This window comes from Heterodontus francisci, chromosome 16 (genome assembly GCF_036365525.1).
Source record: "Heterodontus francisci isolate sHetFra1 chromosome 16, sHetFra1.hap1, whole genome shotgun sequence".
NCBI lineage: Eukaryota > Metazoa > Chordata > Chondrichthyes > Heterodontiformes > Heterodontidae > Heterodontus > Heterodontus francisci.
In genome coordinates, this window is record NC_090386.1 from 85,262,301 (window position 1) to 85,282,116 (window position 19,816).

Consider the following 19,816-nt stretch of genomic DNA (forward strand, 5'->3'; position numbering starts at 1 on the left):
TCAACATCCGAAGGATAGTCAACTGGGTAAGGTACTGGAGAGTCCCCATGGGACTGTAGCCCAGCAAATGTTCCCCTTCAGGAGAGGAGGAATGGAGAATACAGGACAAAAACAGGCCTGATAGAAAATGGGTAGAGAATTTAGTGACATTTTCAGGATTCTCCCACTTCCTAGCAAGGAAGACACAAATAACTTGCATTGATGTAGTGCCTTTCGCAATCTCAGATCATCCTAAACTGCTTTACAGCCAATGAAGTACTTTTGAAGTGTAGTCACTGTTGTAATGTAGGAAACATGGCAGCCAATTTGCACACAGCAAAATCTTACAAACAGTTTTGTTTTAGTGATGCTAGTTGAGGGACAAATATTGGTCATGTCACTAGGGAGAACCCCCTGCTCTTCATAGAACCATAGAATGATACCGCATAGAAAGAGGCCAAACAGCCCATTGTGCCTGCACCATGGGATCTTTTACGTCCACCTGTGAGGGCAGACAGGGCCTTGGCTTAATGACTGACCTGAAAGACAGCAGCTCTGACAGTGCAGCACTCCCTTGGTACTGCACAAAGAGTGCCCACCTGGATTATGTACAAGTGTGATTCTAGAGTGGGATATCAACCCACAAGCTTCTGACTCAGTGACAAAAGTACTGGCATGGCTAACACCTCCCTTGTTAAGTTTTCTATAACATGAATTTACCCCCAAAATAACAGCCAGCATGATGGCCCAACAAAAGAGCAAGGGCAGAGACTGCCTTCAAAGCTTGCCCACCCCCCCAAACCCCATTATATTGACAATGTACCTTTAACCAATTGTACAGGATGCATTTGTGAGTTTCTAGAACAAGAGCAGCTTTAATTCCTTGTGATCATCCCGTTTGCAGGGATGTAATGATATCTCATCATTAACGATGTTGAATTAATATGAATTAGTAACATATGTCAAAGCTGTTCCACATCGAAAGGCATTCAAGTTTTATTGAGGAGGAGTGGCAATAATCCTTTTCACTGCTAATACATGTCTCCATCTATAAAGGTAAGACTGATCCAGGCATCATCCAGGGACCGCTGCAAGCTGTAAAATAAAATAATTATGTGCAGCCATGGGAAACCAGCAAATTGCCACAAGGCAGACCCCTGATGGCCTTACTCAAGGCAGCAGACCCTGAGGATTGTGCAGTGGATTCCAGAGATTAGTAGTAATTCTTGACCTTTAATCCCTAAGGGACCTTAAGGCTGATATACTATAACCACCAACGTATCATTTACATTGATGGAAGAACAAAATAACCCCATTAGAGTATGGTACCCAATAACCTGCTGCATGGTGCAGGCAATAAACATCTACACACTTGACCTCTCTGGCCTCTGTACGCAGTGCTTCTAAAACATACCAATAAGGCTTTCCGTTTGTCTGATATTGGTCGAATTCTTATGATGTGATGACCCAGGCCTTGTCAAGCATTCTGAATGGTCTCTTAAAAGCTCCTTGTAAAGAATTGGAATTTCTGGGATGGCACATTTTAAAAAGTGCATCAAATTTCAACCCAGTCACTGCTGTTGTTATTGTCTTTCATTTGAGCAGAATTTGAGGCATACATACACCTTTGTATCATTTGAGCACCTTTGAGTTCATAATAAAGATGAAGAATGATTTATGAGACCCTGGTTATGTGCCGATATATAACTTTTATTTTCCATTGTTTCAAAATCATTATTCCTGCTGTTAATTTGTTGCAATAATTCTTGGAAAATCCCATGGCCTGGAATTTCCTCTGTGGGTGCAAGACCGGAGGTTAGACCAGAAAATGTACCCATTCCGCCAATTCAAAATTTCTTGTGAGTCTCACTACAAAATGCCTGACATAAAATGCGTGTAAATCAAATTAAACAATGAAGAATATTGCATCCTTAAATATGAAAACTAAAGTTTTAACTCACTCAACCATCGTTCGTGCACAGTATGTTTAATAAGAGAAGCTTTTCGATTTTTAACGTGACTTATACTTATGCCATAAAATCTAATCAAAGAAACAGAAAATACAGTGCAGGTCTCAGTGAGGATGGAATTTTTTTAAAACGCTCAAATAATTCCAATAAAACACCAGAAAAATGACTGTTTCCTGCTGTGCTTGAAAATCTGGTCAAAATTTAAAAAGAGCCTCTGAGCAAGTGCAATTGTAACTTGGGGGCAGAACCATCGTTACAGGTGGAGATGGGAGATGTTTTCAGGAAGAGTGATTGATTTTTTCTTTTTACAGCGGCGACAGGGAGAGCGAGGTGGCAGCTGGGTAAGTAAGTCCTATATATTTGGGCAGCGGCTGAACCTGAGACACTACACCTGTAGTGTCTCCCACCCGCCCTCCTCCTCTAACCAAAAAAAAGGACTCGGTGGTGTGCAGATAAAGTAAGGCTTTTTCTATTTTTTTTTTTCATGTGATTGGTAAAAACTTTTCGTTCCTTTTTCATTTATCTAAGTTAAGACTAACTTAAGCTTAAGATTGAAAATGGCAGGAGATCTCAGACCCGTGTTATGCTCCTCTTGCTCAATGTGGGAGCTCAGGGACACGGCTGATGTCCCTGACTCCTTCACGTGCTGGAAGTGTGTCCAGCTGCAGCTCTTGTTAGACTGCATGACGGCTCTGGAGCTGCGGATGGACTCACATTGGAGCATCCGCGATGCTGAGGAGGTCGTGGATAGCACGTTTAGCGAATTGGTCACACCGCAGATTAGGATTGCTGAGGGTGAAAGGGAATGGGTGACCAAAAGGCAGAGAAAGAGCAGGAAGGCAGCGCAGGTGTCCCCTGCGGTCATCTCCCTCCAAAACAGGTATACCGTTTTGGATACTGTTGAGGGAGATGGCTCACCAGGGGAAGACAGCAGTAGCCAGGTTCATGGCACCGTGGCTGGCTCTGCTGTTCGGAAGGGCGGGAAAAAGAGTGGAAGGGCGATAGTCATCGGGGATTCGATTGTAAGGGGAGTAGATAGGCGATTCTGTGGTCGAAAACGAGACTGCCAAATGGTATGTTGCCTCCCAGGTGCACGGGTCAGGGATGTCTCAGATCGGCTGCAGAACATTCTGAAAGGGGAGGGTGAACAGCCAGTTGTCGTTGTGCACATAGGCACCAATGATATAGGTAAAAAACGGGATGAGGTCCTACAAGCAGAATTTAGGGAGTTAGGAGCCAAGTTAAAAAGTAGGACCTCAGAGGTAGTAATCTCAGGATTGCTACCAGTGCCACGTGATAGTCAGAATAGAAATGAAAGAATAGTCAGGATGAATGCATGGCTTGAGAGATGGTGCAGGAGGGAGGGGTTCAGATTTTTGGGACATTGGGACCGGTTCTGGGGGAGGTGGGACTATTACAAATTGGACGGTCTACACCTGGGCCGGACTGGAACCAATGTCCTTGGGGGTGCTTTTGCTAACGCTGTTGGGGAGGGTTTAAACTAATGTGGCAGGGGGATGGGAACCAAATGAGGTCAGTGGACAGTAAGGAGGTAGTAACTAAAGCCTGTAAGGAACTAGATAATGAAGTCAGCGTGACTAAGGGAAAGAGTAGACAGGGAGCAGATGATGTTCGCAAAGGGACTGGTGGTCTGAGGTGCATTTGTTTTAATGCAAGAAGTGTCGTAGGTAAGGCAGATGATCTTAGGGCCTGGATTAGTACCTGGGAGTATGATGTTATTGCTATTACTGAGCCTTGGTTGAGGGAAGGGCATGATTGGCAACTAAATATCCCAGGATATCGATGCTTCCGGCAGGATAGAGAGGGAGGTAAAAGGGGTGGAGGAGTTGCAGTACTGGTCAAAGAGGATATCACAGCTGTGCTGAAGGAGGGCACTATGGAGGACTCGAGCAGTGAGGCAATATGGGCAGAACTCAGAAATAGGAAGGGTGCGGTAACAATGTTGGGGCTGTACTACAGGCCTCCCAACAGCGAGCGTGAGATAGAGGTACAAATATGTAAACAGATTATGGAAAGATGTAGGAGCAACAGGATGGTGGTGATAGGAGATTTTAATTTTCCCAACATTGACTGGGATTCACTTAGTGTTAGAGGTCTAGATGGAGCAGAATTTGTAAGGAGCATCCAGGAGGGATTTCTAGAGCAGTATGTAAATAGTCCAACTCGGGAAGGGGCCATACTGGACCTGGTGTTGGGGAATGAGCCCGGCCAGGTGGTTGAAGTTTCAGTAGGGGACTACTTTGGGAATAGTGATCACAATTCCGTAAGTTTTAGAATACTCATGGACAAAGACGAGAGTGGTCCTAAAGGAAGAGTGCTAAAGTGGGGGAAAGCCAACTATACCAAAATTCGGCAGGAGCTGGGGAATGTAGATTGGGAGCAGCTGTTTGAAGGTAAATCCACATTTGATATGTGGGAGGCTTTTAAAGAGAGGTTGATTAGCGTGCAGGAGAGACATGTTCCTGTGAAAATGAGGGATAGAAATGGCAAGATTAGGGAACCATGGATGACAGGTGAAATTGTGAGACTAGCTAAGAGGAAAAAGGAAGCATACATAAGGTCTAGGAGGCTCAAGAAAGACGAAGCTTTGAAAGAATATCGGAAATGTAGGACCAATCTGAAACGAGGAATTAAGAGGGCTAAAAGGGGTCATGAAATATCTTTAGCAAACAGGGTTAAGGAAAATCCCAAAGCCTTTTATTCACATATAAGGAGCAAGAGGGTAACTAGAGAAAGGATTGGCCCACTCAAGGACAAAGGAGGAAAGTTATGCGTGGAGTCAGAGAAAATGGGTGAGATTCTAAACGAGTACTTTGCATCGGTATTCACCGAGGAGAGGGACATGACGGATGTTGAGGTTAGGGACAGATGTTTGATTACTCTAGGTCAAGTCGGCATAAGGAGGGAGGAAGTGTTGGATATTCTAAAAGGCATTAAGGCGGACAAGACCCCAGGTCCGGATGGGATCTATCCCAGGTTTCTGTGGGAAGCGAGAGAGGAAATAGCTGGGGCCTTAACAGATATCTTTGCAGCATCCTTAAACACGGGTGAGGTCCCGGAGGACTGGAGAATTGCTAATGGTGTCCCCTTGTTTAAGAAGGGTAGCAGGGAAAATCCAGGTAATTATAGACCGGTGAGCCTGACGTCAGTGGTAGGGAAGCTGCTGGAGAAGATACTGAGGGATAGGATCTATTCCCATTTGGAAGAAAATGGGCTTATCAGTGATAGGCAACATGGTTTTGTGCAGGGAAGGTCATGTCTTACCAACTTAATAGAATTCTTTGAGGAAGTGACAAAGTTGATTGATGAGGGAAGGGCTGTAGATGTCATATACATGGACTTCAGTGAGGCGTTTGATAAGGTTCCCCATGGTAGGCTGATGGAGAAAGTGAAGTCGCATGGGGTCCAGGGTGTACTATCTAGGTGGATAAAGAACTGGCTGGGCGACAGGAGACAGAGAGTAGCAGTGGAAGGGAGTTTCTCAAAATGGAGACGTGTGACCAGTGGTGTTCCACAGGGATCCGTGCTGGGACCACTGTTGTTTGTGATATACATAAATGATTTGGAGGAAAGTATAGATGGTCTGATTAGCAAGTTTGCAGACGACACTAAGATTGGTGGAGTAGCAGATAGTGAAGGGGACTGTCAGAGAATACAGCAGAATATAGATAGATTGGAGAGTTGGGCAGAGAAATGGCAGATGGAGTTCAATCAGGGCAAATGCGAGGTGATGCATTTTGGAAGATCCAATTCAAGAGTGAATTATACAGTAAATGGAAAAGTCCTGGGGAAAATTGATGTACAGAGAGATTTGGGTGTTCAGGTCCATTGTTCCCTGAAGGTGGCAACGCAGGTCAATAGAGTGGTCAAGAAGGCATACGGCATGCTTTCCTTCATCGGACGGGGTATTGAGTACAAGGGTTGGCAGGTCATGTTACAGTTGTATAAGACTTTGGTTCGGCCACATTTGGAATACTGCGTGCAGTTCTGGTCGCCACATTACCAAAAGGATGTAGATGCTTTGGAGAGGGTGCAGAGGAGGTTCACCAGGATGTTGCCTGGTATGGAGGGCGCTAGCTATGAAGAGAGGTTGAGTAGATTAGGATTATTTTCATTAGAAAGACGGAGGTTGAGGGGGGACCTGATTGAGGTGTACAAAATCATGAGAGGTCTCGACAGGGTGGATAGCAAGAAGCTTTTTCCCAGAGTGGGGGATTCAATTACTAGGGGTCACGAGTTCAAAGTGAGAGGGGAAAAGTTTAGGGGGGATATGCGTGGAAAGTTCTTTACGCAGAGGGTGGTGGGTGCCTGGAACGCGTTGCCAGCGGAGATGGTAGACGCGGGCACGATAGCGTCTTTTAAGATGTATCTAGACAGATACATGAATGGGCAGGAAGCAAAGAGATACAGACCCTTAGAAAATAGGCGACATGTTTAGATAGAGGATCTGGATTGACGCAGGCTTGGAGGGCCGAAGGGCCTGTTCCTGTGCTGTAATTTTCTTTGTTCTTTGTTCTTTGATTGACAATTGTAAAAGATCAAGGAGATTTGGGCGCTTTGTACTTATGTGCATAAGTCACATCCAAAATTCTGCAATCGTTTCGGTAGCGTATTTGATTTGTGTCCCCATTGCAGGCAGCTCCAAGCCCATGGTTGAAAATAATTCCCAACTTATCACAACTGTGTAAGTTCTGCAGTTTGAGAGGTCTATAACTGTTCCCATCTCCTGATAACTAGAAGTTGGGTGGTTGAATAGTCATTAGAAGGCAGCAAAGGTATCTGTGCCTTGAAGTGGCTCCTTGGGATACTCACAAACACAGCCAAGAATTTTATTCCCCCTCCTGTGAGCTGGCTGCGAGGCAGGGTGAGGGCGTACAATCGACTGGGAGGTGGGGTGGTGCTATGCTCATCACCTACCTACCAGCGGCGGGAGAGATGTTGGGCTGCCCGCCACCCCTTAGGCCAATTGAGACCCTTAAGTGGCTAATTAATGGTCAGTTAAGGGCCTCTTCCTGCCCAGTGAAACCCAGCAGCCTCCCTGCCGGCTGAGGAGTGGTCCCTCCTGATCGGACACTCTGTGCCCCACAGATGGCCACCCCCAAGCAGCATGGGCCACCCCGGCTGGAAGAGGCCCCTGCCCTCGCAATCAACTCTTCCCCCCCCTTCTCTTCACCTGAGCCTGGCTGATTGGCCCTGGCAAGCACCAACCCCACTTACCTGCACTCCAGGGCCTCCTCAATGGCTGATGGTCCAGGGCCTGCTGCAGTCCCAGCAGTGGCCATTGCTCCCAGTGGAGCTCCTGAGACTGAATTGCCTTCTGATTGGCCAGCAGCTCTTGGAGATGGGTCATACTGCCTTAGAGGACCGGGCCAGCAGAGGTTGGCTCTCTCCCGACTTCCCAGCCAGTGGGCAGGGCCACGGCCTCCTTGTTAAATTCCAGTCTTAGAGTGTTTGTCTGAAATTCCTCTGCATTAACTCAGAAAAATCTTTAAACCCTACAGTCCTTCACCAATATATTGCCAGTCTTCATCCCTACCCCACTCCCACTGCAAACAGATACTCCTGTCTACACATTTGTCACCTCCCAACCTGACTTCTCTAATTCCTTCCTTGCTGGCCCTCCATAAATTCCAACACCCATTATTCCACTGCTTACATTCTGTCCTGCATTGAGTCCCACTTGTCTTTCACTCCGATCCTTGTCTTCCTACATTGGCTTCCTATCGCTTCAATAGAATGATTTCAAAATCTTCATCCTCAACTGCAAAGGCATTGATATCCTTTCCCCACCCAATCCATGTGATCTCGTCCGCTATTCCACCCTGTCTGACTGCTTTGTTCCTCCAGATCTGGGCTCTTGTACATGTCTCTTACCTCCGTTGCACCATCTATACTATCTATACCTTTTTGCCTGCTCCAGCCTGGAAGCAGCCATGCACATAAAGGTTCATGTGCACAGTCGCCTTCACAACCACAGCCCTCACCCTGCTCTGAGGTTGTAGTTTTGGCTACAACAGATGGCAGATTTCAATGAGGACCTCCTTAGTGAAATGGAGACATCTGACACACTGTTCCTCACTGAGGTTCAAGTAGGAAAATTGCTCCCTGAGCACCCTGGGCTGAGAGCCCTTCTGCCCCTCTTCTTCCTCCCTCTTCCAGCAGCTTATCCTACCATATGTCACCTCTGCTTAGTTTCCCTCTCATGCTGTAGGCCAGGGAGAATGCAAATTACTGCACCCATGTCTGAGAGCAAGTGGCTTGTGCAGAATCATTGAAGTCAGGACAAAGTCCTTCAGCCCATGCCACACCACTCCCTGTAGACTTCAACAACTTTAAACAATTCTGGAAACCACTAAACAATTCCACTAACTCAACAAAAGCCAGTAGCAATTATTCAGTAACTAACCTGAAAATAATTGATGTTTTCTTTAAATAACGCTAGTGGGGTTTCGTTCCAGCTGCTGAACATGTGTTCAGCCGTGGATGTTTAAGAGTTGGTGTTAACTGAAACGTTGAGCTGCAAAATGTCGACCCATGCTTCAAATCAGCATTAAATGCTGATTGGTGTTACAACCTGCCTACTCTGCACACTTCTGGCGGATGCTCCCTGCGCACATGCTAATGGCTTCATTGAAATAGCGTTTGGCACGACTAGCACCACAAGTGTGTGCGCAAGCCATGGACACCATTTTAGAGGCAAAACAACAGCCATAACACTGAAAAACACATGCTAAGGAGCTAAATTTCACAGCCACTGTGTGCATGAACCCAGGTCTATCCATAACATAATACACTGAAAAAAATTCATTAATTTTATGAGTAGCATTTGCAAATAGTATTTAATAGCATATTTAGCAAAGACAATGAGGGAGAAATATGAGGAGAGGAGGCTGTTGATTTAAACTCACGGACATTGCAAAATATATGAATAATATTGGTTTGCGGGAAAAACTCTTAATGGTTTTTGAATGGAGCCAGCAGAAGCCATGATCAAACTACTGTCTACCTAAACCAATTGAGATCAATCTCAATTTGATTAAGTGCACAAATCCAGGTCACAGACTGACACAGATCAATTTATTGTAAACGTGGTTCAATTCAGATAAAATCAAATGTACTTCAAAAAACGAAATCATATTAAAAATTGGTTTGCAATGCAACAGATCCAATATAAAATGATTCATGTTAACTAAAGGCCATGCAGAACCGACGGACACCTGTAAATGGAGTGATCTGCAGAGTAACTAGAATTGTTCACTTACAAATCCATGGCCTTGATATTTGTCTGGGGGAAGGGGCAAATGAGAGGAAAGCTCTCATGGTGTTCTCAACAAAAGGCCCGGAGTATTTTAACTTCAGGGCCTCATTTAAATAATCGAGCACTGCCTCCCAACAGGACTGATGTCAGGACAGGTAGGTGGGAGCCTTAGGACACTGGGGACACAAGGGAACTGTCTTTGCCATTGTCTCAGCCAAAGGCTTCAGCAGCCAATGCCAGCGCATAGTGGAAGAGACAGACCAAAGTTGGGGAGACCCCAGGACTCCTTGCAGATGTCACGCACACCATGGACTAACTCTAAAGAGTTATGAAAAATGGACTTTGGGCTGGATTTTACCTTAAGCGGATAGGAATTCACCACCGACCTAAAAGTCGCTTCCGCCTAGCCCAGGGATCCGTCCCGCATTTTACAGGTCCCCGGGCTTTAATTGTCCTGAGGCGGGACTTCCACACGCTTGATGGAAGAAGTCCCGCCTCATTGAGCTGCTGGCCAATCAGCAAGCCGGCAGCTCTTAGTCCCAGCAGTGTCACCGGGAGCGGTGGCCCCCGCTGGGACTGCAGCCCAGCCAACGCCATGGAGCCAGGAGTGAAGGTAAGTTGGGCATGCCTCACCAGTGAGATCGGCCGTGCCCTGGTGAGGCTAGAGTGGTCGTTTAGGGGGAGGAAGTGTGTGTCTTGGGTCCCGGGGGTGGGTTGGGAGGTGGGGGTGGCCCTCACTCGGGCACTCTGTGCCTGACTGCCATGGCCACCCCCACCCCTGACGCACTATTTTTATAGGGCTTAGAGCCCTAACTGAGCATTTAAATTTTTAAAGCAACATTACATTACACATTAATAAAAGTTAATGAAAAATCTTTCCCATCCCCTGTCACACACCCCCAATAGTCTTACATTACATTCATTGCCTGCTCACCCCCCAAAATACTTATCTTGACGAAGTGACCTTCCACCCCCCCAAAGTTCTTAAGCTTTAACCCCCAACCGCTTCCCACCATCCCCCAACCAATCTGAGGAGTTTGACCCCGCTCCCACCCTCCCGCACTGAGAAAAGTAACTCCTGCCCCCTCCCCACAGGAGTCGCTCCTGACCCCTCCTTGAACGGGGATTCTAAGGCATGGCATTGCCGACCGCCCGAGTGAAGATTGGTGCGGCAAATAAGGAGACAACAGAACCTTCACGAATTCAGGTAGTTGAATTAATTTAAATATGGAAATCGTAGTCCCGTCGCCAAGCGGCAGGGTGGCTACCACAAGGCCTTGCTGCTGCTGCCAAGATCGGTATGGGGCCTGCTCCATTGTTATCTTCATTCCCGGCGTCAGAGACCCTGTAAAATCCAGCCTAATGAGTGAGAAACCCAGCCGTGAAAGAGGTTTGTTTTCAATAACAGTAGCATCTTTGAAACTGTGCATTGATTAGTTGGATTGTGATTCTCACTTTTGAAATACTCAAAGGGAAGAAGGGAGACTTACATTGGCTTAGCACCTTACCATGTCTCTCAGGAACATCTCAAATCATTTCATGTATAATGAATGACATTTTAGAGTGAAATAGCTTCTGTTATGCAAACCCAGCAGCCATTCTTCATCCCCAGCATCCCACTAACAGCCATGAGACCAATGATCTGTAAATCAGTTACTCTGCTTTTTTGCCTGTGATATTAGTTAAGAAAGGAATGGTGGCCACAACACCAGGTGAACTCTGCTTTTCTTGGAAAGAAGAGAGAACTTGCATTTATAAAGAACCTTTCACATCCTCAGGATGCCCCAAAGCATTTTATAGTCAATTAATCATGTGAAAGAAAACAAAGCAGCCAGATTTCACACAGCAAGATTCAACAGACAGCAATTAGATGAATGACCGCTTAACCTGTTGTGAAATAGTGGTATGAGATCTTCAACATTCATCACAACAGGCAGACAGGTCTCGGTTTAATATCTCATCTGAAGGACACCACCTTTGACATTGCAATATCTCTTACAATGCAGCATCCCCTCAGCACCTCACTAGATTATAGGCCTCATTATGCACTGAAACTCATGGTTATGGGCCTGAAATATACAACCTGCCGACTCAAAGGCAAGAGTGCCATCAATTGGCCAAGCGAGTATACACATAAAGGACTACAAGTGTCAATCTTTACGTGTGTTGGAATTGCTTTGGGTTTCAGTATACTCTCCAAATAACTATGTAATTTTGAATCCTAAATTTTCCATTGGATTTGCCTTTGTAAACTTTGCACCATCGCAGAACAAACCAACACTAAGGTGTGGTTTCTATTTTGTGGAATTTAGTTTTATTGACTGTTATATAAAGCTTATGAAGCCACTTATTGGATTCACACCTAATCATTTGCATCAACTTCATCGTTGAATTTTTTTACAAGTTCCTCGTGTACTTCACTTCATGTTCAGAGGGCAATCACAGGACCTTCACATTCTTGCACAATATTATGTTTAAGTACTTCAATCTTAATACAATGCACTCAAGAGATTAGCTTCAGTCATGAAACTCCATGCAACGCACTGGCATCTGCAAGAAACTTTGCCATATCATAAATTATGATTGGATGGAAATGAGGATCAACGGCCAAACCCTATGAAACACTGGCACTTAGAAATCAGCTGCACCTACCAAACCTTTGACAACACTGCTCAAGGCTAATCTTTTCTCAAAGGTAATCAACAAAAGTCCAATATGATTTTAAGATTTTGCCACTTAAACAGTTAAACACATGACAACAAACTTGAGATCAGGCAGGAAGTCATTCTTAGTACAGGTTCAGGTCATTATTGTTTGAGCTCCTCTACGAACTGCAGAAGGAAAATTTGTTGCAAAATATTTTTAATAACTAAGTATTCCTGCAATTTTATGATTTTTATGAAAGAAGACAATTATCTCAATACAGATACCATGCTCTAATCAGCCAACTCCACTTCAGCCACCACTGGGGCACTCCAGTTCAAAGGATGTCCATCACTTGACTGGGCACAAAAAGGTTAACATGACTGTCTGTCTCCAGCAAATCGCATGGAACTATGTGCCTTCTGTCTAAAACATGTGAAATGGATTGAAAAGGCAACCGCAACCCAATTTTATCATTGAGTCAAGGATGATGAATCTCAGTATTGTTCTCCTACTGCCCACACGGTGTCCTGAATTCCTCTGTGTGGGATTGCTTCTATTAAATGCTGTGTTCCTGTCTGCTTTAAACTGAATGCATTACATTCTAAGCTTCCCACATCTCCAACTGAAGGAATTCTGTATTCGTTTATATTTATTTACATCTGCCTTGATGTAATTCAGTTTCAGAAGGCAATCTCACCAACTATTTAGAGATTTTTTAAATTTTCTGCTTTATTTGCCCCTCATAGCCTGTAAGGGCAATACTTCAAAAAGTTGTTAACTTTGTATACGATAAACCCGTTAGCATAATCTGGACAAAAAGAATCAGCTGCTCAGTTTGCAACAGCAGAGGCCACATTTTCATATCTGAGTCCTAATTGACTCATTTATGTATAGATTTCTTGAGCACCCTCTTCTGACTGGATTGGATTGGAGCCCAGATCCTCGAAATATTCTAGCCAAATCTGTCGCTGGGTCACATCAGTAAGGAAACCGTCATTCTCTCTGGAGGTTGGATTGGAACGCAGATGACATAACAGTATCTAACATCCTTTAACCTCTACCCTTTAAGGAGAACTTTAGCCTCTCTGTCAGGGGTGGATTATCAACTGCAATATTAAGGTGATAGTACTCTAACCCAAGTGTTACTGGTTACTGAAGCTCCGCTCCTGAGTTATAAAAATTCGACGGACCCCTTGTAACGCAATTTTTTTTTGAGTGGCTCTGGTTTGTGGTAAAAAACAGCAGAAAATTTTCACATACCAAGATCCCACAATAGAAAATCAGATGGATCACCATGTATCGATGTGCACCTAAGCTCCAGGCTCACTTCCCAATTTTAAAAAAGATCAACTGTTAGGGCTGCTCCCACCTCCCATGAGTGATGCCCATAGGACTCGGGCCTGGGACAGCAAGCCCCTGGCAGCAGCGGGCAGTTTGATCAGCCACCCATGCTGTGTTCAGCTCTGTAAATAGCTATCATTGACAAGTGTCACGAAGGTGTTTCCATTAGTAATATTTTTTGAGGACTTGTGTTTAAAAGAGTGTGGAAAATACCTGAGGAGATGCGGGACTTTTTTTAAAAGGGTCGCTGGAAGGGCACTTGGGACTTTGTTTAAAAACAAACACTTACTGGAAGTCACATGTCTTAATTTAAATAAGCAGCCAGAGCCTTATAGATTATGGAACTGTTTGGACTTAGAGAAGTCACATGTCAGGGTTTATGGCTCAGGAGTTTTGGTTTCATTGTTGGATAATGTTTGGACTTCAGTTGTGGTGTAAGCCTTCTAAGAGAGAAATCACCCAACTGATCCTTTTCCACCTGTTTTGAACAACCTTCTGCGAATCCAGTGTGATAGCTGAAACCACGGATGTCATGACTCTCCCGAAAAGCCTGCAAGACTACTCCTCAGAATCGCCTGAACAGAACTATTCCAGAAAGATCCCAGTTACAGCCATCTAAGTGTACATGGATGCCAGATCAAAGGGCCATCTGGAACATTCCATATCTTATCCTTTTTCTTCAAGAATTAACAAGTATTGGCCAAAGTTTTTTTTTTGTTTTTTGCAAAGTTGATCTCTGCAGCGGAAGCTTCTTTATTTTTTCTTTAACCGGCATGTGTGTGTGTGTCGTTATTTAGAAGGAAATATATTTGTACTTTCATATTTCAACCTGCATGTTAATAAGCTTTGTGTCCTTATTCAATACATTCTGTTTTATAATAAATTAATAATTTTGTTGTTTATTAAGGAAACCTGATTGGTGGATTTGTATTCTGAAATGGATAGATAAAAGTATAGAATTGGCCATATTCATAACAGGTTAAAATATTTTTTATTGTATGTTGTGACCAGTGGAGTACTGGGACTAGAGGGAGACAGTGCACTCCTGCAGCCTCGGTAATAAAACAAGCAGCAGTCAGACGGATAAAGAGGGAAAGATGAATCCAACCGAATATGCAGTGAGACTCTTTGATTAATTCTTGGCCCATTTACCCCACAAAATGGACATCTAGATCCACTGATGAAAGGTCTTTGGCCTGAAACATTAACTCTCTTTCTCTCTCCACAGATGCTGTCAGACCTGCTGAGTATTTCCAGCACCCTCTGTTTTTTAATCCAGATCTAATAACGTGTTGCTCCGTTTACCAGACTTAAACATAGTGGCAGGAGAGCACCAGTCATACTGCCTGCCGGGAAACAAACCCACTGCCGACTATCACTAACAGATGGAGGAGGGAGAATGGGGCAGGGGTTTTCTCTTCTCCAACATCAGTGGCAGCAGCACCACATCAGCCCAAATTTGCATCGGTGCACAAAATTTTTTGGAGGTGGGTAAAAACAAAATTGCCAATTACAAGGTCTTGTTCTTAGTAATAAACAGACACCATTGGCATCAGCAGTGATCTGTCTTGCTTTTTATTTTTGTTGACCTGGTACACAGAATGGGATTTTTAAAAAGATTTTATTCTTGAAAGATGTTGATTTAGTGGACCCTTTGAAAACTTCACACAGATCCCTAAAGGGCTGCGGAACCCCCAGTTGATAACCCCTGACCTAACCCACTAATTCAGTTATATCTGTACTTTCACAATGGTGTAAAACCGGTGCTAATCTGACCTTTTATGCTAAAATTGGTATTTTATATATTTTTCCCCCACTACAGGACAATAATGTTTTTAAGTGTGGCTTCTGGTACATTCTGATACTGAAGCTGTCACTTTGTACTTGTGCAAGGGAGGAATGCACACGGTATATAATAGGGCAATGGCCACATGTTATTCAAACAGAAAATTCTGGAAATACTCAGCATCTGGCAGCATCTGTGGAGAGCGAAGCAGAGTTAACGGATGGAATCTTACCACCTTAGTTTTTCAGTGGTTGGGATCACTTCCAGGTCCCGATCCTGATAGTTTTTGAGGTCCGCCCACCTTCGCAATCTTACAGGAGGCAGCCAATTAAGAGTCTGCCTCCAGAAGCCCCATCCAATTCAGGACAGCGGGCTGGTTGTACAGGCAGGAAGTCCAGTCAGAGCACCCGAGGCACTGGGCAGCTGGCAGCCCTACTATGAGAGTGGGCGCTGCTGATAAGAACATAGGAGAAGGAGTAGGCCATTCATCTCATTGAGCCTGCTCCGTCATTCAATTAGATCATGGCTGATTATCTACCTCAATACTGCTTTCCCCCGCTATCCCCTGTTCTCCCTGTGACCACGTGGGTTTTCGCCGGGTGCTCCGGTTTCCTCCCACAGCCAAAGACTTGCAAGTGATAGGTAAATTGGCCATTGTAAATTGCCCCTAGTGTAGGTAGGGAATATGGGATTACTGTAGGGTTAGTACAAATGGGTGGTTGTTGGTCAGCACAGACTCGGTGGGCCGAAGGGCCTGTTTCAGTGCTGTATCTCTAAATAAAAATAAATCCCTTGATGACATTAGTATCCAGATATATATCGATTTCTGTCTTGAACATGCTCAATGTTTGAGCTTCCACAGCCCTCTGAGGTAGTGAATTCCAAAAGTTCACCATCCTCTGATGAAGGTGGGGCACTGCAGGGTCACCTCAAGATGGAGGTACCCTCTGACGTCTAAAAATAAGGGTTAAAATAAGTGTGGCCACAGCTGCTAGGCCATCATTGTGGAGGGGGAAAGCTACTCATTAGCTACCCACCACTGCGGTGTGGGGAATTGATGCTGGTCTCACCCTGCCTCTGGCGAGATCACGCGGAACTCATTGTGGGGGTGGGGGGGCCGCTCCAAAAATTCTCCCACCTCTGCACGGCTGATTAGATTCTGCATAACATTTCAGGTCGATGACTTTTTGTCAGACTCTTACCTTATTACTTGAGGGATTTTATCCTTTTCTGTTGAAGAAAAACCACGATGAAAGTCCAAGGCGGTAGAACAGGACGGCCTAAGACAGGAAACAGTGGTTAGGTGATGCCAAGATACCAAGATAGATTTTTAAAGCCTGCAGGTTCTGAGAGGATTTTTTTTTAATTCTTTCTTGGGATGTGGGCGTCGCTGGCCAGGCCAGCATTTGTCACCCATCCCTAATTGCCCTTGACAACTGAGTGGCTTGCTAGGCCACTTCTGAGGGCAGTTAAGAGCCAACGACATTGTTGTGGGTCTGGAGTCACATGTGGGCCAGACCCAGTAAGGGTGGCCGATTTCCTTCCCTAAAGGTCATTAGTGAACCAGATGGGATGGAAAGGCTGAGGGAGAGATGGAGATTCACAGTTTTGAGGTGTTGGAAAAGAATGTTGAAGGAGGAGGCTGGAATGAGTCTTGACTGCAGCACAGTAGGGACAATTTTCCTGGCTGGTGGGAACCAAATAGAATCCCCAGAAACTTGACTGTAATTAAAGCCTTCACAGGAATTAAACAGAACAAGAAAAGGAAGAATGGATGGAGGTAAAAAGAGGTTCTTACAAATACAAAAAAACACTCAATTCGCTAAGTTGGAAAGGATTAAAGGAAGAAATTACAAGCTATCTATTTGCAGATTGCAGAGCTCTGTGTGAATTAGCAGGCCAATTTAAAATTAATGATAGGGTATAACAGCTATATTATTTCATGGTTAAAGTGGTACTTGATTTAATAGGGCATGCCAAGGAGATGGACAGTCACCAGAACTCAGCATTATACTACAGACTATGGCCGGGATTTTCAGTTGTCATTTGGGTGGGGAAGGGTGCAGGTTCAATTTGAAAATCACACTGGATCCTGCCACCTCCAGAAGGGAGGGCGGGAGGGGAAGAACGGGGAATCCACTCACCTCCAATTAATGGCTCATTAAGCTCCTTGAGGAGCTTGTTAACGAGCCGGGGAGGACGAGAAGTCAATTTTCAAAGCTGAGTTCACCGAACCCAAACTGTCTGGTGCACGCTGGTGCACAGCTTTTGGGTTCACAACAGGTAGAGGTTAAAGTTTTTTTTATTGATGTTGAAAAATTTGGGGAACTGGGGGATCTAGCACTGGATCATGCGCTGTACCTTCCATTTGGCTGGTTGGCCACTTTTGTGCTCGGTAAGATTGCTGGCCCTCCAAGGAGCTGCCTGCTCTCTTGTACAAGGCAGCCCCATCATTGCTGCCGTCTGCCTTTGCCACTCGTGCTCTGCAGGCAGGTCCTGCCTCCAGGCTACACTCACCTCCAGCCCAATTAGGGCATTTACAGCAACGCAGTGGCCATGCAGGATGGGGACCCAGAAATTATCTGGGCGTCAGCTTCCCGACCCCAATTTGAAAATCTAGTTCTATATCTCTAGGCTGTGGCACTCAAATACCTGATACTGTCTCCACAGCTCCACCATTGGTGGCCATGCCTTCAGCTGCTGAGGCCCGAGGCTCTGGAATTCTCTCCCTAAACCTCTCTGCCTATCTACTTCTCTCTCTTCCTTTAAGATGCTCCTTAAAACCTATCTCTTTGACTAAGGTCTTGGTCATCTGCCCCAATATCACCTTATGTAGCTCAGTGTCGAATTTTGCTTTATAACGCTCCTGTGATGCACCTTGGGATGTTTCATTACGTGAAAGGTGCTGTATAAATACAAGTTAGTGTTCTTGTTGCTGTATAAGGTAATGCCCACTGCCATTGATTTAAATAAAAACAAGAAATGCTGGAACAACTCAGCAGGTCTGGCAGCATCTGTGAAAAGAGAAGCAGAGTTAACGTTTCGGGTCAGTGACCCTTCTTCGGAACTGACCCGAAACGTTAACTCTGCTTCTCTTTTCACAGATGCTGCCAGACCTGCTGAGTGGTTCTAGCATTTCTTGTTTTTATTTCAGATTTCCAGCATCCGCAGTATTTTGCTTTTATGCCATTGATTTAAAGCCGTGCCGAGTAGCATTGGTAGAAAATTCTGCATGCTGTGAACAATATAAAACCATACCTTTGGTTAATAATTTAACATAAATTCAAAAGCAATGTCTCATTGGTATAGCACCATTGTTCTTGTGCTAAAGTATCATATCAACCCCAATTGATCAGATTACAAAACTTCTGGTTTATCTTGAACACCCTTCACATTGGAAATGGGTATACTGCAAGGGAGCAGATTTAAAACAAGAAGCAGATGAGAAGCACTATAATTATTTTTGATTAATGGACCATCAAAATTTCAGTTGACATCAGTAGTACAGTTCTCAATTAATGTTCGATTACTTAGCTAAACATTCACCTATAGCAGGTACTCCCGTCAATCTGTATTAAATGCTACATTATTTGGAAACGTTTAGTGATTTAGTGGTAGGTTTAATTTCCTCTTTAAGATAAATTGTTCATTCATTGATCACCACAGAGCTGCTTGTTTTCAGCTTTGATGGCATTTATTACACTATACTTTCCTTGACACCTCCTGCAGAGAAAACACTTAATATTTAACGAATACAGAAGCTCACCACATTTTTCATTCTTGTTCTATTCTAGTCCACTTACTGTTCACTAGTAAACTGTCTGACTGGGCTGGATAATAGCCTCCTTGATAGTGATATTGCCAAGGAATATTTCATGTGCTTTTACATCTTTTAATTTTTACATTTGGAAACTGGTAAAATATAAAACACTAATAGATTTAAGTGGAAAGGCTAATTCGCACAGGAATTATATATTCATATCTTGCCTCAATGGGAGTGCAGGTTGGAATCTCAGTGACCTTTGACATTTTCACTTTATCCATCAGTCACACATATGACTGTTCCAACAGCAGTCAGCCAGTTAGCCAGATGACCGGTCTTTTTTTTATTCGTTCGGTGCATCGCTGGATATGCCAGCATTTATTGCCCATCCCTAAATGCCCTTGAGAAGGTTGTGCTGACCTGCCTTCTTGAACTGCAGCAGTGCTTGGGGTGTAGGTACACCAACAGTGTTGTAGGGAATGGGTTCCAGGATTTTAACCCAGTGACAGTGAAGGAACGGCGATATAGTTCCAAATCAGGATGGTGTGTGACTTGGAGGGGAACGTGCAGGTGGTGGTGTTCCCATGCATCTGCTGCTCTTGTTCTTCTAGGTGGTAGAAGGTGCCCAGGTCTTGCTGCATCTGGACATGGACTGCTTCAGTATCTGAGGGTTTGGAAGGTGCTGTCGAAGGGGCCTTGGTGAGTTGCTGTAGTGCACCTTGTATATGGTACACACTGCTGCCACTGTGCATCGGAGATGGAGGGAGTGAATATTGAAGGTGGCGGATGGGGTGCCAATCAAGTGGGCTGCTTTGTCCTGGAAGGTGTTGAGCTTCTTGAGTGTTGTTGAAGCTGCACTTATCCAGGCAAGTGAAGAGTATTCCATCACACTCCTGACTTGTGCCTTGTAGATGGTGGACAGGCCTTAGGGAGTCAGCAGGTGAGTTACTTGACATAGAATACCCAGTGTCTGACCTGCTCTTGTAGCCGCAGCATTTATGTGGCTGGTCCAGTGCAGTTTCTGGTCTATGGTGATCCCCCAGGATGTTGAT

The 19,816-nt window shown here is 44.7% G+C and overlaps 1 long non-coding RNA gene across 1 annotated transcript in view; it reads left to right on the plus strand.

Annotated features, from left to right (window-relative positions):
• The window catches only part of LOC137378267 (uncharacterized), a 65,743-nt gene that overhangs the window by 36,850 nt on the left and 9,077 nt on the right, over positions 1-19,816 (plus strand). The window contains exon 2 of the long non-coding RNA XR_010976586.1: positions 2,261-2,406. This is a non-coding gene — a long non-coding RNA (uncharacterized lncRNA). The remainder of the gene's footprint in view (positions 1-2,260; positions 2,407-19,816) is intronic.